General features: G+C 39.4%; 1 protein-coding gene across 4 annotated transcripts in view; it reads right to left on the reverse strand.

Moving 5' to 3' along the window:
• The window catches only part of peak1 (pseudopodium-enriched atypical kinase 1), a 98,817-nt gene that overhangs the window by 49,807 nt on the left and 23,168 nt on the right, over positions 1–25,842 (reverse strand). For 3 of the 4 annotated variants that reach the window (XM_035156886.2, XM_035156885.2, XM_035156887.2), the window contains exon 3: positions 679–753. The gene's annotated coding sequence lies outside the window, so the exon portion shown is untranslated. Of the gene's footprint in view, positions 1–678; positions 754–6,585; positions 6,680–25,842 lie in introns of those variants that run through there. The other variant, XM_035156888.2, reaches the window with a different exon arrangement.

The raw sequence follows: 25,842 nt of genomic DNA on the forward strand, positions 1-25,842 counted from the left end.
CATGTTGAACTGGTACAACAGTCCAGTACCCCCACATGGTATCATAATCTAATGTTCACACAATGTTCCTCCATTGTTGTGCATCTCAACTAATCCAGTTATTCAGGACATTATGCACAACGGCTGTTCAGAAACCATTTAGTCCAAAATTTCTACAACAGCTGTTTTGGCTTCATTATTTACTGTATCAAATATGGACAGAGTGAGTCGGGTAGCTGTAATAAATATCAATAAGTGTGTCAGTCATTAAGTTAGGAACACAGTCTTCATGCACACAGCTTTTGTTTTTGGAAAAAGCCAGTCTGGTCTTACTAATACTAGAATGTGCTGGATCCGTATTGAGTGGAATCAGCAGGATAATAAACACAGTGAGACAGGAGACTAATCACTACATGACTCTGGTCCATGGGGAGTTACCAGTCTCACTTGGCATCAACATTTAGAGTCACAAAAATGTATCTCAGTACAAAACAGTACAGCAAATAACGCCACAGGGAGACATCTACTGCTGAGGATAAAATTAAGATTTTGTAAGCCATTATTTCAAGTGTGTGTGTGCTGCATTTGCTAGCTAAAGAACCATTAAAAGCCTAGGAGGACATGGGAGAAACACAGATTGAGAAACAGACCAATATGCACTCACACAGACACAAATCTACAAAAAAGGAGTATACTCACAGCAATGAATCAAGCAGCAGCTGTGGCAGCCATCGAGTCAAAGCTGGTGGAGCAGAGAGCACCTACCGCTGGAACCTACAGAGACCAGGAAGCAGAAACAGAGTCAGGAAGATAATCATTGTGTATGAGTGTGAGGGAAACAACGAAGAGGGAGGGTGACAGGAGGGGAAACGGAGTGAGACAGAGGGAGAGAAGAAGACAGATCATTTTGTTAGCTTTGCTTGAAGAAGTCTCCTCAACATTGTGGAAACTTTAAAGGGGACATAGCATGCCCATTTTACCACAAGTTGATATGGTTCCTTGGGGTCTTAATGAAATGTCTGTAACATACTTTGGTCAAAATACCACAAGGATCATATAAAACAGCACCCTTTTTACCCTGTATAAAACAGCCCTCCACAGAGTGACCTGTTTTGAGTGCCTGTTCCTTTAAATGCTAATGAGCCAGCTCCCCCCTCCCCCCCATGATTTTAAACGATATAAATTACATATTTTATGTGATATAAATTATCAAATATGCATCCCATACTTTGTATTCCCCTTCTGTTGTCCTGGAGTTTTAATTTTCCCAATCACATAATTAAATGTCCCCCTCTGCCCATCCACTACAAGCACACAAGCAGACAGACAGAGAGAGAAAGAGAGGTGGGGGGGGCTATGAAGACCATCATTTACCCCCGAACCCCGACATTCAACGGGTACAACAACAAGCGGAGAAAGCAGAATCGCGGGCTGACCTTATATATACAGTCTATGGGGCTGACCAGCGGAGAAATGCCAGATACCCACATTAACCTGTAGAAGCACTAACAAAGTGGAATTTGCATGCTATGTCCCCTTTAATACACAAACATATGAACTCATTCAAGCTTAAAATCACCATGAGATCTTGTTATCGAAGCAACTGTTTACCGGACATACAGTCGAGCAAATACAAAAAGGTTTTAATTCATCTAGGTTACAGTATGTGGTAGATGGCATTTCTTGTATAAATTGTAACTGTAATTGCTCAATAATATTCCGTATAAATATAAGTACAACAGATGGAGCATCATTACACAAATATAAGCTTTTATGGCCCTTTCAGATAGAAAGCTATTTGCGCTGCACTTGCTACTTAGTTCAGAGCAAAACAGGAGGAGGAGTTTTCAGTTTTTAAGCTGGATGTTTTGTTTCTATTGGAAGAATTTGCTGCACTTCTAGTGCGCTTTGCTCGCCCCAACGAAAAACTGTCCTTGCATGGTGCAAGCCATTGAAAAAAATGTATTTCAGAGTAAAACGGTGCTGTTGTATTGCAACTCAGAGGGCCTTTAGCACACTGGGAACTTAATTGTCTTCCTCTGAGTAGAAAAGCCAGTGTTATATCAGAAACCAAAACTCCAACATTTGACATTTTTTACATTACATTACATTTAGCTGACGCTTTTACCCAAAGCGACTTACAATAAGTGCATTCAACCATGAGGGTACAAACTCAGAACAACAAGATTCAAGAAAGTACAATTTCTTCAAGCAAGCCAAACTACAAAGTGCTATAAGTAAGTGCCAAAAAATTATGACCGTGAATGCTATTTTCTTTGTAGTGATTCTGGGTGCTTTGAGGTTTAACGGTCAGTCATGACAGTCTTGTTTCTTTTATGTTCATGTGCATATTTCACTGGTCAATGTAACATGTTTTACATTTGACAATACATGCACAATGCTCAGTTGAGGAATATGAAAACATCCATCTTGTCCTGGCATCCTGCATGTTGAAATAAACTGGAGAGTAATAGTTCTCCTAATCCTGTTGGTGGATTTAATGTCAACTGTGAAGGAAGGTGCACATTTTCTGTCGGTGTATTGAAATTGCTCAGCCCATTCAAATTTAATCCTCCTTTTGCTGCAGGATCTGTTCGAGGTGATGTGTTTCAAGACTTCCAAGTGTCGCTATACATACAAGAAAAATTAATAACGCAAAACTGTTCTGCCTTTTCAGATTCAATCCAAAGAAACGTTCGGCATTAAGTTTTCCCCAGAAGAAGCATCTGATAGGGTTATGCAATTAGCCACAGTCATTTCAGGAGCCTTGAATTTTTTATGAGCCAATTGAATCACTTAAGAATGGAAAAAATGATCTGTCAAAATTGGAATGTGGAGTATAAATCCCTGGAGGTCCTGTGGTGATTAAACCCATACATTAGTGAATAAATGCAGTTTGTACCTTTGTATATAAGCCTCCCCTTTATAACTTGGTCTGATTGAGTATATTTGTAACTGAGATGGTACCAACACACTGCGTTTTAGTTATCTTATGTGCGTGCTGTAAACACAAATATTTGATCTCTGTTGCGAGTCCAGAGTCCAGAGCCCAGAGCCCATTACGCCGACATTCTCTTAAGTTCATGTCTAAAAAAAAGCTCAAGAGACACAGGTGGAAGAAGAAATGTCATTTTTCTTTTAGACAGTGCAGGGCTCTTGGGTAGGTAGCATAGCTTTCTGTGTCATGCGTGCCATGAAGGAAAGATTAAGAGTCAAGAGTACTGCTCCAGACAGTTGAGGCTCATTTTCATAATAGCAAAAGTTCAGGGAGAGTGTTTCTAAAGGTGAAGAAGGTTAAAGACAGAATTATACATCCGATGCTCTGTTGGTTCTTAGCCACTATGCATTCCCCTCACCCTAATCGCAGACCATACATTCATATTTTATGAATACAAATCCAATAAAGTAAATTTATTTTTGCCTTTAGAGCCTATTCAACTGCTGGAGCTGTCCTTCTGAAGATAATAATAAATGTTCTGTCTTATAGAAAGATTTAAACTATTTTATACTTATTTGTCAAGCTGTTTAGGCAGCACCGGTGCACCTCTAAGTGGTTAAAAATATGCAGGACATGGTGACTGCAGGTCTTCTGTCCAAAAATACCTCAAAACTGGGACTGTGTTTAGTCAACCAACAGTCCATTCAATGTTTCCCCATAATTAACTAGACTGTGGCGGCCCGCCATTGCCTACTTTGTCCTGCCACTGTTTCATAATGATCCAGAATTTCATTCCCATAACAACACATATCTCCTACTTGGAGTTTTGTGATGTTGCTTGCTTCACTGTACAGCTGTTTGCAGCACTTGACCTGCTGTCAAACTTTCTGTCTCTCACACACACATGCACATAATTTGACCTGGCTGTCTTATTCAGACTGGTCACAAGCTGCACGGGCTGAAATCCCACTGTGTTGCTGACAGTCAATAAAATAAAAAAAACCATAAAGTTTTTACCGTCCTCGTCAGACAGCCATAACTAACCTCGGCAGTTTCAGCTTTAGGTGCGCATATTAGCACGAAAGGCATGCAGTTCTCATCTGGCAGACCAAACCACAACACCTGCCATTTGTATAGTACGTCACTGGGATATCACAATTATTATCCCCCAGGTGCCACTATCACCACAGACACATCTTATTCTATGGGAAACACTGCTGAGTAGTGTTATGCCACACAATTTCTGAAACCCTACAACCAGAAAACCAGATTCTTCTGAAAAGCATGCTTCAAAAGTATGTGGAACAAAATCTTCTCCAAGAACTCAAAGGAGGCTAGTATCAATCCTTTTTAAAACCTATGCCCTGAAGCAGTGGTATGTAAAACAAGACTCATCATAATTCATCATGGGCATTGGGCTCAGACAAAGAATTGGCACAGAATCCATACTTAAAACTGTGTTTTGGCTCCACTCCCTCATCACAACAAGCCTGTTGGATCTTTAGCAAAGTTTTTACCAATCTGTTATAGTTAGCTACAAAACGAACAAGATGCCCTCCACTTGACATTATTTGGAGAAAAAAAAAGCCTCCAGAAATAATGAAAAGCAATGCCATCAAAATATGCTTCTTGGCACAAATTAAAAGCAAGTGTAAAATGTAAACATTTACAGCAAGTGTTCCATCTGTGATTGTGAAAGTTTTTCACAGAACTACAGAGCAAGACCAGTAAGTGTTAGTTTTTCAAAACAATGTGGACAAAAATGCCAGATTGAAATGCAAAAATGTTTATTACATTAATTTATATTGCCAGAATGAAATAAATGCAAGTAATGAAACGGACTGTACATTTTTGGCCAACAGTATTTTAAGAAATTAAGAAATTATCCCGACAGAACATTTTTCAAATTAGTTCAAATGAAAACTGCTTTTCACTGGCAACAACAGTTTCTCCATTTGTCTCCACAATTGTCGAAGGAGGCTTCCAAGTTTTATGTTGCCCAGTCGATTCACTTTGTCACAGCCTAACCTCAGCGCTCCCCTGTAGGTCAAATGGGAATAAAGAGCGATGGAACTCTGCCAACTTACACCTTAGCTGAGACATCTGGCTGGAGGAAAGTTTGCTGTGAAGCAATTCAAAACTGGAAAAGGGGGAGAGAGAGAAAAAATGTGCACCGAGGTAAAGGGGCATGGAAGCTATATGAGGCCGTCTTGGCACAGGTTCAAGTATTGGTCTCTCTCTCTATAATACCGTCTAGTGTTTTTGACATCATCCATGACATTTTTTCGTATTTTACTGGACAATTCTTGCTTTCCTTTAGGTAAGGTGCCATTACTTGATGTAAGTGGAGGTATGTCAAAATAAGCAAAACAGCCCTTCAACATTTTTTGGCCTACATTTGGTGCATCTGCTAATCATTTTAAGATTTGACTCCATAATCTCTTATTCACCTGTAAATCAACTGGATGATTTAAGGTTGAGTTACAAATCTACTGCTCAGTGAAATACATGAATGGACTGAAATTAAGGCCAAATTGACTCATCCTCCATAGGAAATTAGCACAGAATGGATTGGAAACAAGAACATAACCAACCATTCACTGTTACCATTACTTGTTCCACTTGGTAATTCATTACCACTTGGTGTTTAAATCACTGCCAACAGACACACTGTCACTGGTCTGGCAGAAAAAGCATTACCTAGATGTTTGTGTGTGTGTGTGTGTGTGTGTGTGTGTGTGTGTGTGTGTGTGTGTGTGTGTGTGTGTGTGTGTGTGTGTGTGTGTGTGTGTGTGTGTGTGTGTGTGTATATATCCGCATTGAGAACAGGATGAATCTTACTGTGCATTTCTCTCTCCTTTATTTCAGTCAATTTAGAGCTTTGGTCCATTTTTACAGTAGGATGAAATCCTGTTAAAGATCCTTTTATTATGGTTTGGATTTCCTATGCAGACTGTGAAGGATTGTGCTGTAAATGCAGTGAGACGAGTCAGGGTGCAAACAACAGTCCCTGTAAGCAGATATAGCTTCTATTCTTTTTTTTTTTTAAGCTGAGAAAGCTACTCAAACACAAATTCAATATTCAAACGAGAGAAAAGTGAGCACATGACTGATACCATGTTGTATAAAAGACTAGGACAAGACAAAAGAACATAAACACCTATGGTTGTGTCAAAAAGGTTAAGCATACAGAAAAGCATTTTCCAGCCCTGACACACTTCCATTGTCGTCTAAAAACACTTAACTAAGAAAGCTGCTTTTGCTCCATGAGCGCTCATTAACATCAGCCAGTCTGTCCGAACACAAACATCCTGTATGATTAAAGGGTGTCCTGTCAGAAGAAGTCCCTTCTCTGAACATTGAGGCACTCCAGACAGGAGGAGATAATAATGATAGATAGAATGGCCGGTGATTCCCTCTCCTCAGAGACTCCTCAGCGTCTCCCTGACTTCACTAATCCATCCCTTTTCACAATCTTCTCTTTGCAGATCTCTGAAGTCCTGTGAGATCACCCTGTCCATCTGTGTCTCTGAGCTTGGCAGTATGCTAGCAATAAGCAATAAGCTTCCGTCATGCAGTGCAGACAGCAACAGTTGTTAGTTCTGAAAGCGCAGGAAGAGGAGGGAGTTACAGAGTGTAAAAAAAAAACAAGGTGACTAACTACTTACAAAACAGTGGCGTGTATCCGAGCCGCGGGCAGGCAGACGAACGGCGGAAAGAGCCACATGACAAACGTAGTCGAGATGCAGCCGGTGCATGAATGAGAGACAGAGAGGGAGGGAGGAGAAGCTCAAGCACTATGCAAGGAGGGGGGAGGGAGGGAGGGAGGGAACAAGTATGACAGTGCAGCTGATGATGAGGGAGCCAAAACATAACAGAGGAGAGTGATGAGGAAAGTAGCTCAGACAAGTAAAGGATGGTGAGAATCTAATCAACAAATCTTGTCACATTTAAAGAGAGCATATATAAAAAACTAAGGGAAATAAGAAGAGTAACAGGATGACTGAAAGATGACAGACAGCGTAGCAATATCAATTCATGTTCAGTCCCCCATATGTGAAGCGCTCTAACAACAAGCTCAGCATCAAGGCCCATTAAGAAGTTGTTCATGTTGTTCCAAGGAAGGATAAAAGGCGACGGAATGAGAGAATGAGGCTGAGCTGAATCCTCTCGGTAAGACTGAATTCCCAGTGAGACCTATCAGTTTCATGATGCCTCTTTACCTTACATCTTGCAGACAGAGTCGGAGCAGAGCAGCTGTCAACCTCCACAGATATGGATCGTAGCGCAGGCAACCTCAAGTACAAATTTAGTAGATGTTTCAGTAGCTTAATGCCTTGTAGAGTGGCCGAGTCTAGACAGAGTAAGTTATCTCCCCTTCGTAAATAAGTAATATTAAGGATATGAGGGGCAAAGCAGTGAGGAAAATCAGATGTGCAGCATTTTGAACGCATTTTTCTCTCCTTGGGCCTGCGATCTACACCCTAATAAAATGTTTTAAGAGGAAAGGAAATACATCTGGATAAAAAAAAACTAGGATGATTTATAATTTATATTTCATTGGCTAAAACTTAGAGCCAGGAGGGTGAGCTACAACTATGTGCTAAAATATGACATTGTAAATATTGTTTTGGCAAAGTAATCTGAACAGTGATTCAAACAGTATGTCTCCTTTTCATGCTACAAAAATGTTCTACATTGAAACTACAATGGAGCTAAGATAGTAGATAACAGAACTTTTTTATTACATGTCATTACATGTCATTTAGCTGACGCTTTTAGCCAACGGAACTTCCAGTTAGGGAATTCGACATCTATAAGGGGCCATTAAGGGTTCAGCATCTTGCCCAAGGACACTTCGGCATGGGCTGGGATTCGAGCCGCCAACCTTCCGGTTGAAGGGCGACTGCTCTAGGACAAAGTTCACAGACTATGTTAACTTTGTCCTGAACTATGTCTGAAACAGGCAAAAGCTGTACCTGACGCAAATCAGGGCGCCACCCCCTTCAATGTAGTCACCTTGTGCAGTGACGCAGTGCTTTGGCCAACACTAACTGGAAGTCCTGCTCTGTAAGCGCATTAAGCACAAACTGTTAGATTTTGTCATCTGTTTGAAAACAGCAAACAATCAGCTCAAGAGGAGAAGAGGAAAGTTGTATGCAGGCAAATCAAGCAACTAGTCTTAGTAGGGAGTGATAATTGTACTGTATTAGTGTGGACAAAATCTTTGCTTGTTTCCAACTCCTGGTGTGCGGGTGTATTGTCAAGATAAAGCACCCAATAGCCATTTATCACTGCAGACATTTTGACAGCTACTTCAGTTTCAGGCTGGTGATCTTTTGCGTGCTGACTCTGGATCAACAGAGCCAGTTAATTTTATGAGTAACACCTGTGTTTTTTGCTGTTATTCATGTCAAAATGTCAGCCGTAAAAAAAAAAACTGCCATGGTGTCACAGTTCAAGTCAGAACTACATAAGCACCTGCAAGTGGTCACAAAAACGAGAATAGACACAGGTCCTGATGTTAATGATGCAACATAACGTTGAATACAGAATCACAAGAGTTACAGCTACATTTGCATAAATGTGCCACAATCTACTTGTGCTTAACAGGAACAGTCTCGGTCACACTTCATATTAGAAACTTGATTTCTAGGTCAAAAAAGGAAAAGAGATTATCACACATAATTGTTCTCTAATGTAAATGGAACTGCTGTGGAGTGGAAATATTCCCAGTATAGCATCTATGTAATATTGTAGAACTACGTTTCTTTTCGACAAAAGATGCAGTACTTTCAAAGGATATAGGGGATTTTTGGGGACTTCAGGATAATAATCCTATCACATTAGATTAATGCTAATTACAGGCCTCAAGCACTTATTTTCTTAGATGTTTGAGTTTCATCTATGTCAACTCAAGACAGTAGTTTATACTGTAGTATTCCCTGCTAACTAAAAAATCTCAAAAAGGCACTCTCTTCAATGCATCCATCGACCTGTGTGCTGCTCATGAGCCTGCCCCAAATTCCCACATCTAATAGGCCTAGTTTCCAGTGCTCCCTCAAAAATTACTTACTCATGTTGGACTTTAATGAGGTGGGTGCTATGGGGGACTTTTACAATCAAAGCAAATCTGGCTACCAAGCTTCTATATTTTGCATCTAAGGATGAGGACAGAAACTGTTGGTGGCTACAAGGTTTTTCCAGTGTTTAGTCTTGTAGCACAGCGGTACTCAATTAGTTTAAAGAGGCCATTTCCTATTGACCACAAAGGTACTATGCATGCAGATGTCAGTGCAGTTGGCAGATGATTTGGTGAGGTCTATGTGACCCCATCGTCTGGGCGAACATCTGGACCATATGACTTTGACACTAAGGGGCCAGGGCCTAGATTGAGAATAAAAACAGGGCACTGGGGGTGGAATTACTCCAATGGCCCACAAGGGCATGGTTATAAAGAGAGGCAAGGGCTAATAGTTCATTAAATTGCAGTAGTGCAGCATTAGGCTTTGACGAATGGTTACAATGTGTATTAGATTTAAGATATCAATGAAATATGTACTTTATGGCATTTACTTCATTATGTCATGAATAAGCTCTGAATATGAGCAATACATCTAAAAATTGATATAGATCAAAAGGAGGAAATCAAGGAAAATGTTACCCTGCCATTTCTTAGACCCTTGGTTGCTAAGGATATATCTGAAGGGATGGTGTAAGGGCAAATGAAGAAGAAAAGTAAAGTCAGGGATAAGAACTCAGTAGGATAAAAGTTAAGTAAGAGAGATGGGATAAAGTCAAGGGCCTTTGTAGCCTTTGTGGTCACTGATGCTCATCCATCTCAGGGATCAGATTAAGAAAAGCACTCTTATCACTCCATGTGACCATGGGACACAGGGATGATACTATATTTCTCTCAAGAATTAATTCTGTATTCAATATATACATAAACACATGGGCCCTACGACACTTCAGATGGATGACTTACACATGTTGTATGAGGCTACTTGTAAGGGGAACCAGTGCTCATTGTGAACCATGCAATATGAAACAGATGTACCTTTCTTTCAGAAAGGACGAGAAATGCTCTTACAACAATGGTTCATCACAAGAAGTGTTTAATAGGTTTTACTGAAAATCCGCAATTTACCATCAATTGTACAGATTTTATATAAACCCAAAATAACAAATTGGGTCTGAACATTTTCCGCAGTTTGCCGGTCAAAAAGGAGAAATGCCTAGAGGAGTATACAACGGTAAAATGTATGCAAAACATAATCATAAGCTCTCGGGTCTCATTATTTTTCCAAGTTGACTTCTTTGTCAACCTCCTCTATGCTTATGGCAACTCTTTTTCATGCCGAGATATATGTACTTTTCTGATTTTGTGTCCAACACATGTTCAAAACATGACCACTGGCTCACTGTGAATTTTCTGGACATTGTACTAAGGGGCTAGCAGAAAAGGTTCCAGAAAATATCTGTAGCATATGACCCCAACAATTGCTGTATCGCATTCAGCCCCGATAAAAAAATTCTCGAAAATGCCCAAACTTCAGTGCAAGTCTGAAAGCAGCTTATGTGACAATATGCTTGAAAAATCTAAATAATTTCTATCCATATTTATTCCAGGGGCAGGTTTGCCTGTGAATTCTGGATCGTCAGTGACTTTCAAATCCAATGAGTCAACTGTTACAGACTGTCTGCAACCACACTTAATCTCAGATGACTTCCAAGAAGAATGCCTGTGGTTAGACACCATTATGTACGGCCAACCTGCCATTAAGGTTTACCGCGCTTGATCTGTCAATGTGAGCTACATGTCTGTATGGTAGGCGCTACGCCTGCATAAATATCCCTGTCATGCGTGCATTCAGACACACAAACACCACTGACTCCTCAACAACAGCTGTTTTTAATCACAGCCCTCACACACATGTTAGCACATCTCCCGCTTTGTCACTGCCATCCATCCCCCTGTTCATCAGAGAGTGACACAATCCCTCGCTCCTATTATTATTTTCTCAATCTGGAGTGACAGGCAGCATACCAGGATCATCAATCCCTCTGTCCTTCACTATCAGATGCCCTACCTGCTGGTGGGAGAACTCAGGAAATCACTGCTTTGTCACTATGATAGCTCCCTTTGGCATGTTGTTTCTGCAGCAACAATGTGAGAGAAGGATGTGAGCCTTCACCCATTCTTCTATTAAAATGGCAATTTACCTAGAACCTCAATAACAATTGTATTAATGAGTTCTGGGATCATAAACGTGTTTAAATAACATTATAAAAGTAGAAACAAGAGTAAGCTATCAATCAGATTTGAATTAATCATGACTCATTCAGGAAGTGAAGCTGGTTTTGAAATGGATGCAAGGGTTGACAGTTTCCCTACAAGAGCTCGTATGGTAGCTACTTTGACAATATGGCTATAAAGCTATGTCGGACAAACACGGATGAAAGTTCCATAATCACTTTTTGAGTTTACTTTTTGGCATTTTCAAACTTTGTGGATTTCATACCTCTGATCTGTGGATTCACTTATGTATTCCACAGACTAGTGAAAATTCACAATTTCCACAAACCAGTGTGGTGTGAATTTCTGTTGCAGATGTCCATATGCATACTATACTGCATTACAGCCCTTTTTAATGGACACTTAGGACTTCAGGAGAGGTATTGACTGTCTTAAATAGAGCAAAACAGCTTCAAACGCTTTCTGTCCCTCAGTGGAAACATGGAGACTTTTTTGCTTTCTGATCACGACTCCAGTAGGGATGAGAGGCCCCGTATGAGCTCCAGTATCTATGGAGAAATGGGAGAAAGTCATAGTAATCTATCTCAAGCCCCGGCGGAGAGAAAAGGATGAAGAAACAGTTGAGCTTCTTGGCTCGGTTTTGCCCCCAGCAAGTGCTTTCCTTTTTCGACCTTGCCAGCGGAGAGAGGACCAGTTGGGATATGATTCCAGTTTTTTTTTTCTCAGCTCATCCAGAACCACTCAAGATAAGCATCCAGTCCAGGAAGAAAAATGTTTTCACCAGAGGTATAGAGTATGACAGGGAAAGATGAATTTCAATATCAGTAACATCCTTTCTTTTTCAAATTCTTTGGCAAAACCGGGGAAAAATGATCTCCAATTCAAGTTTATTTCATCAGGACAGCAATACTGTCAGGACAGCAAAAAAGCCTTGAGCGAGGCCATTTTATGTTTTTTCATATTGTGTGAAAATATCTGGGAAGGACAACACAGGGTTGTTGAAACTCCCACACCACAAAATGTTCCAAGTTTCCAAGCTCTCCCCTTGTTTCTCAATGCCACTATCAGCACATTGCATTCTGCTGCTTTCTCAATCTGCCCTTCTTCCTCAGCTGCATAGCAAATGATTATTAACAGGATCAAAGCATATGAAAAGGCTTCTGCAACAGTGAGGTTGAGCTTGGGGAACCGGGTGAATGAAAGAGATAATGGCAAAGCACTGAATTGTTTTTTCCCCCTCAATATGCCACACTGGAGGATCTGTGCTTGGTATTGATGGAATTGGGCAGCGGTCTAAATTATTCTAGGGTAAATCAATTTCCGCAGGAGGTTTTTATTATACAGATTTTCAACGACTAAATCCTTTGTAGTAGTTGACATCTCCGACAAAGAAGAATTATTTGATCATGTCACATTTAATGAACAATGGAAAATGGAAATACAATTTTAGAGAGGTAATGCAAAATGACTTAGATATGACTAAGATATTGAGTCAAATAAAATCACCAGGAAAAATCTAGCTAGCATCGCTACTTCGGGTAGTAGACGTTAGGCTTAAAACATGGTGTAAATGACGCCGTTTCGATTTTAGTTTATTTTTTTGTCGAATATGAGTGTCGGGGCTTGCGGAAATTTGGATGACACAACACAAGCAGTATGGAGGCATTTTATGTTGTTTTTTCCTGTTGTTTTATTAGGTTTGAAGAAGGGTTCACTTTGGCTGCAACACTGTTTACCCCTGAGACTCCAAAAGTGTTTCGTGGACTCAAACACTTCACCATCGGCATAGAGGTGGTGAATTTAAATTTTTCTGTGAACTATGCCTTTAAGGTAGAGTTGTGTGTTTCATATTGATTCACTCAGCTTTCCTTTCCCCGCTCTCTCTGTCACTTTCTCTCACAAACACATTAACTACAGACCTGTCTGTCATAGTTACACTGGCTGGGTGCAATGGGAGAAATCCCACAGCATCTGTGAGCGATTGGCCATGAAAATAATCCATAAAACTTTTACTGTCCCTGTCAATCTCTTTCCCAGCCCTTTCTGGGTACCTGAGACAACCATCCTGAGTCGGTAAATGTGGAAGTTGCCCAAACATAAGACTGTCATGGTTTGTTCTGAGCCAAGTAAAATATTTGAAATGTCACAAATGCAAACTTAGTCACATACTGAGGTAAAGTTGTGTCCAACTAAGGTACAAATATGTTATGATAAGCAAAGAAATAAGCAGACATTTAGAGTTGAATAAGGCCCTGAAAGAAAAAAACAAATACTTTCATGGTAAACAAATAATATGATGCAGATTAAAATGGCATGCTTGAGATGCTAAATGTTATAGATGTTACAGCCCTGTGATACAAGTTTGAACCGTGTTTGCTGTTTAGAGGTGCTCTTTTAAATAAATACTGAACAGTCATTGACTGTAGGAATAATGGATTCTTTGATATTATATATTGTTACATGTATAACATGTGTTGAAATGATAGTATATAATACTGTATTATGTTATATCTCATTACATTCTTATTTGAATCATTTATTCAACACCAATACAACAACCCTGCAATCTAAAGCTATTCATGTCTCATACAAGGAATTTATTTCCCCTCTCCTGAACTACAGATAGATATTATATTACATGTATGTCATCAATATATAATTCACTTGCTAATTTTACACAAGCCAGGGTGATTTTACTTCTCAAGGACAATTTAAAGTGAATATTTCACTTGGTTATTTGATCCCATTAAAAAGTAACAGAAAAATATCTCAGGATCCCTCCCACGTTAAAGCACAGAGCGGGATTAAAGAGCAATGACTCCAGATCAGCCTTGACACATTTCACTGAGCCGGAGGAAGGCATCAGGTCATAAAGTATTCAGAAGAGAAGGGTATTTGATAGTCTAAACCAAGCTGAGAACATAAAGTGGTCAGAGGGATTAAACGGTGCAATATCAATCTGGGACCGTAAAATACAGAGTCAGAGTTTAGGTATGCGCACATGTGGAAAGGTTCAAAAACCTGTTATTTAACAGGGAAACCCTATATGGCTGCTCCATGAGGAAATGAGGAAGCTCCAATGGCTCCAATGTAAGTTCAAAGACATTAAGGGCAATAAGGGACAGTTTAGAGAATAGAGTTCAATATTATGCATAGTGTGCACTGAGTTTTTACTCTCCCATATCTCATTACCTAGAGTTGCAGCTCATATGCACTTCAATGACATAAAATAAGTAAAACAGTCTAGAAGAGTGGCCGCTGTGATAAAGAATCTTATCACAAGAAGAGACCATTTGGAGACCTTCCATGTAATTGAAGATGGGCAGTACAGTATGAGCTGAATGGATACTACAAGGAAATTATGAAGGAAATGCAGGCATTTGTAAAGCTGATATGAATGTAATGGAATGAATGCTTGTATTACATGACACAGGGAGACTTTATGGAAATATGTGTGGATGGGTAAAGTATATTTTATAATGAGTTTATCTTTTTTGAAACCTACAGTGTAACTTCAAACGACTACACTTGTATCAGGACCAACCACAGTACTTCAGCAAATGTTTATATGCCTAAGTTGTCACCCAAACAGCCATACAGGATACAGTACAAAACTTTACAGGTTAATAGTAAACTCAGGACTCAAAATACTCAGAATTAATGACTACTATTGAGTACTCACATAGTATTGACTGTTGAGTACTGGGCGGTCGGAAAAAATCCACATGTTGACCAATGTCCCATAACAAGATGGTCTATAGTTTTTACTACTTGTATTTACGACCAATAACACATGTATCTGTTATCTATATGCATTTAAAAGTGATGGTGAAAATAAAAGCAGCAGATAAAGCTGCATGCAAAACAAGTGAAAGGCCATAATAGTGGGAGAGCACTAAGCAACAGTTATCTCAGGAACCACTGTGGTATGCAAAGTGTCAACCCGGCCTCATTTGGCCACAGGATGATCACTAATTAAATTAACAAGCTACTCAACATACCTGGACCTTTTCAACAAAGTATTACAGTGAACACAACCGAGCCTCAGGAGTGGTTCTCAAGTGTTATTGGATTCATATGTAAGGCAAAGAAAGACAAATCTGTTTCTATATTTTAGTTTGCTTCCTGTCTTCCTAGACACCTCTTCTGTCTCTTTGTAACCCTATCAAGTAAATGAAACTAATCATAACACGTACAAGGGATATTCACCATTTTGTCTTAGGTTTTTAACTGAGGTGGAAACAGAAAGCCTCAGATTTTCCACAGAAAACCAATAACTATGGAAGACTAATGACCTTAGTGCAAGCAGCACCAGTGTGTCAGTTGGCACCGTGATATGGGTTTGTTTTTCATCCATACATTTGATTGTGCTTCACTTTCCAAGATACTGAAAAGTATGAGGTCAAGTCTGTCTGTTAGTTCATCAACTTGCTGGTTTTTTTTAAGCTGACTGAAATAAATAATGCTTTGCAGGAGGACATTTTAAAAGAACTTTCATCTCTCTAAGATGTAGATTTGCAAAAACACAGTCCTTCAACATTGTGTTTTAATAAGATGCATCGTTATTAAAGGCAAATACAAAGTTAACTAACACACCAAAAAAAAATCTGTGTAAGCTTTAATGGCCTTGGTTACTTATGTTTGCTGTTTCAATTAATTTACAAGACATTAGATACAGTAGCTTGTGAGGACTTATTCAATGGAGCTTGATACTGTCACTTGCACCTGTTAGCAATGTCAATTTTAGAGGGTTCTTGCACAATTTTGAAATTCTATGTTTTTTAGACCCTTTTAAGACCTCAACAAGTGTAATTTAAGACCCAAAAAATTCCGACACATTTTCTTTGATAAAGAAGATAATTCATTAAAACCTATTAATAAGTTTAATAAGATATCAGAATAATATAATTTTGTTAGGATGACTGCATTTCTTTTGTTTAATATAAGTAACATATTATATATAACTTCAAAGTAAAGTTGATATGTCATACATAACAATATATAGCACCTGATTCTATTCACATGAATATACTAGGGCTGTCAGTTCTTCCAAAAATTCTATTTGACATTACACACAATCAGTCTGAATATATTGTATGCATGCAGTCGGACAAGGTTGAACGCTCAAAGTTGCTCTGGTGAGCCCACAGATTTGGTATAAGGCATTATGCATGGTACAAAGACAACAAACAGCCTCATCTGTGATCTTACGCCATCTACGTGTGGAACACAAAATACACATGCCACTTCTCAGATGAGAACTGTCACAGGACGGCTTTGTTTGCAAGCATCCTTCATTTTCATAGCAAAACAACCTAACATTACTGACCTACTTTAATGATTTGTCAAGAAGGCATGAGGTCAAGCAGACAGTGATTGACCTCTGCTGGATCAGGAGACAAACTACTTCAAGTGGTCTGATGCAGTTCTAGACTGTACATTTTGAATTTATACAGGTTGAATATAAACTTTTCGACCCTCGTTCAAATAAATTTTTAAATTTTGAATAAAAAGTGACAGCTCTATAACATACTAGGTTTTCACTGACTTAAAGAGTTCTCCTTGTTACAAATCTCTGATGTGTGCCTCATTTCCTCCATGTGCTCAAACTATAACTACTGTAATTATCTGATGACAAACTGCTCTGATTTTTCTCAAATTTCGGCTGAAATTCGTATTTATCCAAACTATATGAGCCCAGGAAGCTGTAACCATTGCAAAGAAATATTTGGTGCTGCATTTACAGGCAATTAAATGGATCAACTTTCATGACAAGGGCACCTTTTAGAGAGAACTGAATACCTTAAGCAAAGACAATGGGTTCCTGTGCACAACCCTTGGGAGAGGTGAACAGACAAAGACGGGGGGGATGGCAGGCAACAGAGAAGAGGGTTATGATTGTTAGATACAGAATGATGTCCTTACACAGCCTACTCATGTTGGCTTCCTGCTCCGGGCTGATTGCAGCAGGTCTCTGAGGGCCTCTCTACATCTAAACACATGATAAGAACCTGTGAAGGACCCTCAGAGAAAGACAAAAACATGCAGAAACAAGAGGGACAAAAAAGGCAAAGAGAAATAGGCAGATATAGAGACACAAAGACATTGGGGGAATGTAAAAGAGGGGTATTGTGGTGCAAATATCAAAAAACAAGACGATGACAACAATTCCCAGGCCTCTAAACAACTGTGATGAAATGGTTCACATTTCAGAAGCTAAATCCCTGTGTGGAAATGTTTTTTCACAGTTTGTTAAAGAGCCATGCTGTTATCTAGAGCTGTGACCTTGCAAATGGTCAAAAAAGCATTAACAGTGGCATAAACCCCCCCAGCGTTTTCCACAGAATTTATTCAATCTATGGCGGTAGCGGGGGTGCACACGCACAAACGTCACTCTCAGCCACAACAGATTCAGAGTGACGGGTACACAGACTTAAGAGTGAAAGACATATTCTCGTGGGGGAAAAAGAACTGCAATGCCAGCCGCTCTGTGCACATAACTATAAAATGCAGCAACGGAGCAAAGAACCAAGTTAGAGTCATCAGAAGTGTCCGAATTTATGGATCTGTGGTGGGATATATTATAATATGGTGGGCCACCATGCAGTCTTGTTAATTAATGGGAAACATTGCCCCTACCAACTCATCCAGTGCATAGAGCAGACATATACTGAGCTGTCTCTGCCAGATTCAGTGAATCTCCATCATTTCAGTGCAATTGACAGTGTCATAAAATGTCATTTGACATGCATCAGTTCACAGCTCATTCTCATTCTCATCCAATCACAACCTGACAGGCTGACTATTAGCCAATCACCTGTAAGCTGTCTTTGAATGTTCTCCTCTGTTTCTCTTTTGGCAGTTCAGCACCGCGATCACTGAGTGACCCACCTTTACCATGCACACCTCAACTCTAGATGCACGGTCATCTCTCATCAAACCGTCCAATCAGAAACCTTCATAAGATGTCCCGACGTTCGTGCTCCATTCCTCATCACAGTGTCGAGGCACCAGAGAGAAGTCTCCTTCATACCAGAAGCACCTAATTTTTAGGACCACTTCCCTGTTGTTCTAGTTCCTGCTGGGGTCTAAGGAAAAAAAAATCTACTTTCACAATAAATTTAAATTTATTCGAATTTACTCGTTACAATTTTGAGTCTCTAGATTGAACATGGGATGTTGTTGCTTTTCACGGAAGTTGTGTTTCGGTGAACATCAATACTGTCTGTCTCTGGTGTGTTATTTCACAAAGAAAAAACTAGAATTACCGCCTCGACATTGCCACTGCCACAGTTTACATCGTCTTTTCACCACCAAAATCTATAGTTCAACCTTGAGTCCAAGCTAACATGTGTTAGATATTCAGAAATTCCCTCAAGGTGTGACTGAGATATTGTGTAGACGAGAATGGAACAAACGGACAAATGGATGGACAACACAAAAAAGGAGCAGGTTTTATGACTTTACTCAACAAATTTCATCAAAAACCAAGCTTGCATGTGTGAAATTCAAGTTAAAGAAACTGATTTCTGTAAAATCACAGCTGTTTTCCCACTAAAGTATTACTTTTGTTCACAGGCTCTCACCATGACTTTTGGATATGATGACAAAGAGCTGTATGAGCCTCTGGCATTCAAATACTGATAGATAGTGAAAGATAAATACACGTGAAAAAAATGGTGGGACTGCGTGTGGCAGTAATTCTGCCACTCTCTGAATATTCATTAAAAGGTCAAGTGGCTGTCTTCAAGCAGAACACTTCAACCCTTGTAATGAGCACTACAGATGCGATGAGTCATCACAAAGTGCGACAAGACATCAAAATCCATCAGTGCTTCTCCAAATGCATAGAAATGAAGTCATTAGAACATTGAGTAAAGGCAATCTTCACTGCGTTTAACAGCCTCATGTCACTCTCCATTCTATTTATAGGATGTTAGTCGAAATAAGCTTTTTGAAGAGTGATTCGAGATATTCACTGCGTACCAATAATGATGAAAGTCACTCGTAGCTACGCTGTGGAGCACCATGAAAGCAGGATCATGAATTTGAGCACTGCCGTGCATAAAATCCAATGGGGCAGTGTGGAAAATGAAATGAGTTTTTGGATAATAAGGCTCGCTGAAGAGGAGTTTGCAAACTAACTTGCTGCCAGATATTTTTACATATTGCAAGCGTTTGCTTCAGGTCTGTCAGGAAGTACGACAATTTAGCAAGGAAAGGCATAAACAAATGCTGCACTTTTCAGTGTCCTATCATTAACTACAGTGCAAAAAGTAATACCATTAGCCAATTATATGGAGGCTGAGAAACTTGCATTTCCACATTGAAGTCACAGCTACTTCTTAATTAGCTCATTAGTCGAAGAAAAGTTGTGGAAGGAAATTGTCATTAAGCAACAGGATTTGCATTGCATTGTTCAGGTTTGCAATTATTGTGCCGTTTATACCCCCGGATAAATGTGACGCATTGCAAACTGTTACCGCGCCTTCAGACACAGTGTTTTACGTTCCCGATGCCCGCACATGTATGCCAGTCTGCCCAGAAACATTTCAGCCCTACCAGCTTCGCATTCCATCAACAGCTGATTTTGTGAGAGACATGCAGCAACAGGACACCACAACACTGGCATCAGGCGACCGAGGCTTTTACAGCTGTATCACGTTGCAACCTGACAGGGTTTGAGGATTTATAACAAAGTAGCTCCGGACTGATGCGAGTTTTACCCTTTGAAATGACATAATGAGCTCACCCCACTGCAGTTTATCATGTTATACGAGGCCCACGTTATTTGAAAGGTGAAACGGACTCTTTAATGAGGGGGATACACCAGATTGTCTGTGTGATTTGATGGGCTCATCAGGTTTTAAATACCTAGGTGAGTTGCAGAGATATAGAAAAAGTGACTAGCACTGACAAAATTAAGCATAATTAGGCACTTACTACACATTTCATTAATGACCATCCATGCATGTGGGTGGGGAGATAGCGATGTGGATGAAAAGCTTAGAAGGTCCTTTAATAGTCCACAACTTGTAATGGACGTCCATGTGGGTTGAAGGGGCATGGACTAAAATTTCTCTAGAGCTGTGTGAAGTGGAAGATACAAACGTGATCTCTGTCATTCAGTAAACGGGACAGGAACACAAGCTGAAATCATATTTATTTTATCACTCTTGATATTATATCACACACACACAATACTTATTAAATGCATCAGGAAAGCAATCTCCATTGCTTGCAATCACAATTATTCGTTTTTCTAACATTAGTCATCAACAAAAATGTAGGAAATGCTTCATCTGGGATTCACCTTATTTTACTCCAAGTTTATTTTTCACCTTCATGGGGTCTTAAATGAGATATTATATTTCTGGTCAATTTTTTAACCATGTCCCACTTTTCTGTCCTGAAATAGTTTCCACTTTTCTTCTCTCAATCTCCCTGCCAAGCTTTTAAAAATCTAATTTACTTTTGGCCATTTGGCATATGAAGACAGATTTGGCTCCGTGGGGCTTCTGGCAAGAGGTAACACAGCGTTTCCAGAAAGAAAAAAAAAGGGACAGACAATCAGTCCACGGAAAGAAAGATATTACCTTTTGACTTTAGAAGGAAACAATCTTAGATTGTCCAACATAAGAACTTGCATACCATTTAAACATATCAGTTTTCATCCTTCTAGAAACAAAAGTTTGGGTTTATCTTTCTCTCAAGGTTTCATTGATGTGTGATTATTAGCTGGATCCTCTTTCTTTGTTCATAGTCACAAACTGAAACAAGTTTAAAAAAAACATTGCATGTTATTTAAAAGATTTAGTTTGCCTCCAGCCATTCACTTAAATGTGACAATTACCTAGGGTGTGCTGGCACATAACTGCAGGTTACGATCTGTGGCATCGACAGCTACCTTTGTAGAAAGAATGAATGAGCTGCAAACTAATGACACTGTGTAAGCTCCTTGATTGAAGGGTTTGCTGTATCCAGTGTCATCCATGAATGAAGATTTCTAATATCCCTTTTAATGATGATAATAACATCAGTGCCACTGCAAGTAATGGTCATGGACTTCTGCAAATACTGGCCTTAAAAATACTTCAGCTCTTAGATTTAGCCAAAGTTTACATCTCAACCTAAATGATCACTAGGTACATGGTAAGAAATAAAAAAAATGTACGCTGACTAGGCTTTGAGGATTTAATCAATGAATGTATTTTAGTTTTTTTTGACTGATACAGATTATTATTAATAAAGGATATTGATAACCACTATTTTGAAATGCAGTAAAAAGTATGTCTTCCTTCTGCCCAATGAGGACAGTACATCGGGACCACAGACACCGGCAAACACAATTTCTCCTTAGATGCAAAAACAAATTTTCGATTCAGGATTGAAATTTGAAAAACAAATGAATCAGATCATAAAATAAGGCTTCATGCAGCTCTGCATCATTTCTAAACTCAGATCAATTCCCTTACCTTCAGTCCCTGCATCCTCCAGCCTTGCTTAATGCAACTCTTTATGTTTTTAGTATCACTCATTCTCAATTATCTCAGCTCTAATTAGAACAGAATTCCGTAACACAAGAAGTATTCAGTTTTCACCAGTACAAAAAAGACAGAGCACATTGCTCCCATTCTTGCCTCATATCACACTGTCAGAGACCAGAGATCATGTGACCAAAGACTTCCGTCTGTCCACAGATGTAGGACTAAGTGTACTGGGGGAAGGGCTTCCTCTATCACTGCTCCAAACTGAGTAAGTCAAAGGTCAAGGCCGACAAAAATATGATCCAAAAAACACATTTTCACATTCCACCTTGGGGGTTGACCCTTTGAGATAATCACAGCATATTGCCTTCACCCCCAATATCCCTCATTACCAGCCCCTTGGTTCGTTGGAGTACATGCATACTGATTGCACATTATTCTGCAAATAAATGGGCCAATTTGGAGTGCAAATCATCAATAACAGAGCATGTGTGTGGAATGAAGGCCGGGGAATGGACTCTCATAGATCGAGGGGTACCCAGTGCTGTACACTAGAGATGAAAGATTAGCTCAGAGGCTCCCTTTTCAAACTCATCAATAATGCATGCAGTATGGATGTTTTTCTTCTCTGCTTAAAAACTGACTGGTTTGCGCTAGGATTTTCCCTGAAGGAGTGTATTTTTTTATCTTTCAGTTTCATTTAGTCAAGAAAAATATGATATAAGTGGAACCAGGGAATTTCTCAAATGCCTGATATGAAATCCAGAAATCAATTTTGAAATAATCAACAAATATGTGGAAGTAAGAAGGAAAATAATATTTTTCCTACAACATCAATGAGTTTCCGATGTGTATGTGAGCTTAGAACTGACATTTATATGTCAAGTAATAGGTTAAGACAAACATGACTGATGCTTAGTCTTGACAAATGTCAGAAGTCGGGTATAGAGGAAGGCATTCACCCTAACCTTCAACTTTCAGAGAACTGGCATGTAAACACAGCTGGAAAAACATGTTAGAGGGTGGGATGAACAGGGTCTGGTTTGGGTGCAGAGGAGTCCAACATGGCAAGATGGCTACGGAGCAAAGAAGTCTCAACCATGCTGACATTAGCCTGAACCAGTATTTTCATTCAGTCAGTATACTGACTAATGCCAATAAAAGTGTATAGAAACTTTGAAGCATATGAAGGAAAAAAACTGTAAAAGTCTTTCCATCCACAATTTGCATCATGCACTTTTCAAAGTGTTTCTTGTGTGTAACTTTAGTTACGCTGGTCTGAACCAGTATTTTTATATGCTACAGGCTTTATAAGGGCATGACAGAGGGACTAGCTGCAGACTGTGGAGACAGGGTGCAGTTTTTACGTCCTTTATGAAAATCCCTGTGACTTATCTTCTGGTGAGCATTGTGTGCATGATACCATTGACAAATGTTTACAAAGCCTCTAGCCCCTGAAAACCTCTTTTTCAGTAAAACAGGATTATGAAATCATTTGGATAGCTGCAGGTTGTCAACAAACCTAATATGCTGTATTATGTGTTAAAAGCAGCTAAATCAGTTGCAGGCAATGTTCTGTCACTTCCTTACCTAGTCTTGCACATCAGATCCAATACTACGTGAAACCCATGTATTAGTTTACATATGCATGCCTGTGCAGACCCAAGGCATGATAAATTAAGACTCTGTCGATCTATCTATTCGATAGCTTTCAAAATAAATAGTTGGAAGAAACACTTTGAAAAGTGCATGATGCAAACTGTGGATGGAAAGACTTTTACAGTTATTTTCCATCTTGTGCTTCAAAGTTTCTCTACACTTTTATTGGCAGTCTTTCTAAATTTTGTCTCTGAGGGTCCAAGCGTGCTAAGAGGGAGATTTTAGCTTGTAATTCCACAGATTAAAGCCTGCAGGAGGAGTGCAGCTACACTTTTTAACAGCTGCAAACAAGCTCAAGAAGACATCAAGTTTGTGATTTCACAAGTGCACCACTGTTAAGGCTGTTGAAATACATTTTCATGTCATAATAATTAAACCCGTTTAAAACCACTACAAAAACAGTTAATGTTAGTAAAAATGTATACAGCTTCTCTTGCAGCCTTTAAAATTAAGTTTCAAATCAACATAATATATATGCAGTTTATAAAATAATTAGATGTTCCTCCATTAGACTCAAAGTTCAGTAGACTCAATAAGCAGATTGTTTATGTTGCAGGGGTATGACTGTGCTGTGACTGTACAAACAGAGCATTAACTACACTGCTGACATATACCAACAGATATTGTCCTATTTGAAAAGAAGGTCAGAAGCATTACTCAGTTGAAAAACAGTCAAACATATTTTAGAAATTTTCCATTTTAACTTGAGGATCAACGCCAATGCATGAAATCTAATTTGTTATTCATTTTCATTTCAAAGCACAAACCACACAGCCCCCCTGGTGCAGAGGCTGAACAGCTGAATCTCCGCCTGTTTGAAGATCCGGGCGAGACAAGGTTGACTAAACAGTGAAACAATAGGTGGTCAGACTAAAGGGCATGGAGCAGATCAAGTTGAAAGTCTTTGAGCGGACTCATGGCCAATAAATCTGACATGAAGATTACATGGCAACATGTGGAGTAACTGGATCTATTTTCATAAGTCAGGGAGTTCCCCCTCTACGATATTCATGAGTGCTGACTTAAGGTTGTCAGACACTATAAAATATTGAAATTGTGAATTTCAAATCAAGCTAATGCCCTTATGTTATCGTATGACTGCAATTAATCAGAAAATATAAAAAGTATATACAAATGAGAAATTGCCCATGAACACCACAGAGTCAAAAGTCACCCTCCTGTACAATGTTTGGGACCCCCCCCCAAAAAACCTGACAATATCCAGTGGCTCAATTGCGGCTCTGAGCCAGATCTCTGGCTTTGCTAGTTGTTGGCTGTGATTAATCATCCTTTACTTTGGTTAAATAAGTAACCTTAGTGCTGGAAACATAAATACAGGGTAATGCCAAATTGCTTCCTTATGCACAAGGGGAAAAAAAAGACATACTCTTTCAAAAATAATTGTAAGGCAATTGCTGGATTCATTCAATAACAGCTAAAATGTATATATATATCAATGTGACATAGATCAACATATCACTGACCTCCACGTTCTTCACTTATGAATGTTGCTGGTCTGTTCCCACCAGTGTCCATGATTAAAGATTTCCAGTCAATATCAATAATTGGCTTATTACTCAGAGCATCTTACGCAGTAAATTGACTCCAGCTCCTGATCCCACATTAAAGAGACAAGAGAGAATTACCAGGCCTCTTATGGGTTAGGCTGCATGTGGGAAAGTACCTTAAATGACACTCTTGCGGTCACAGAGCAATACATTGGAGACAACTTGGTGGCATTATGGAGGAACAGTATGCGCACAGCTCTCTGTGACCCACAGATCAAGAGCTGGTTAAACGTAAATTCTGATTATTAAATAAGACAGAGGCCACAGGAAATCTAATGCTGGTTTGAGGTGAAACAGGTCATAAATTCATTATAGGAATAAACTGGAGCACAGATTAATCTAGAAACCAGATTGCACAAGTAAAAAGAGCATCAATGACAACGACAGCATTTGATACTTCCTCTGAATAGCCTGAATAAGCAAAGTTAAGCCTTAGGCACAATAAATATCAACATTCCTCATTGATGAATGGGAGGCTGGTCATGATGTGTCCATATCTCGGCAGCCTTGACTAAGGACTCTGTGAGAACCATGAGGAGTGATGACCTCTTCTCATGCAATGGCACATTCCTGCCTATCTAAGTTGAAACAGGCCTGGGATAACTTTAGCAGGCAGCAAGGAGGGGACTGGGGTCACAGTGTGGTGGAATTTAAGGGAGACTGCCACCCACCTTCTGAAACCTTTATGAATAGGCTGCCTAAATCCACAGAGAATGCTACTGGAACTAAAAGGTTCAGAAGTCAACCTGACGTCATTTTACCACTTGACCCTTGTTCCACCAGCAGATAATGGCAAAAGAATACCAAAAAAACAGTAGACGACAACTGTTTATTAAAGGGAACTTAAAACAAATGTATTACTCCATTAAGACACACCTGTAAATAGCGGTCACTTTTATTGTGAAATACATTTTTTGTAACAACTTTTATCTCCATCTGGTGGCATTATAT

Source organism: Hippoglossus stenolepis, chromosome 5, assembly GCF_022539355.2.
Source record: "Hippoglossus stenolepis isolate QCI-W04-F060 chromosome 5, HSTE1.2, whole genome shotgun sequence".
Classification (NCBI taxonomy): Eukaryota; Metazoa; Chordata; class Actinopteri; order Pleuronectiformes; family Pleuronectidae; genus Hippoglossus; species Hippoglossus stenolepis.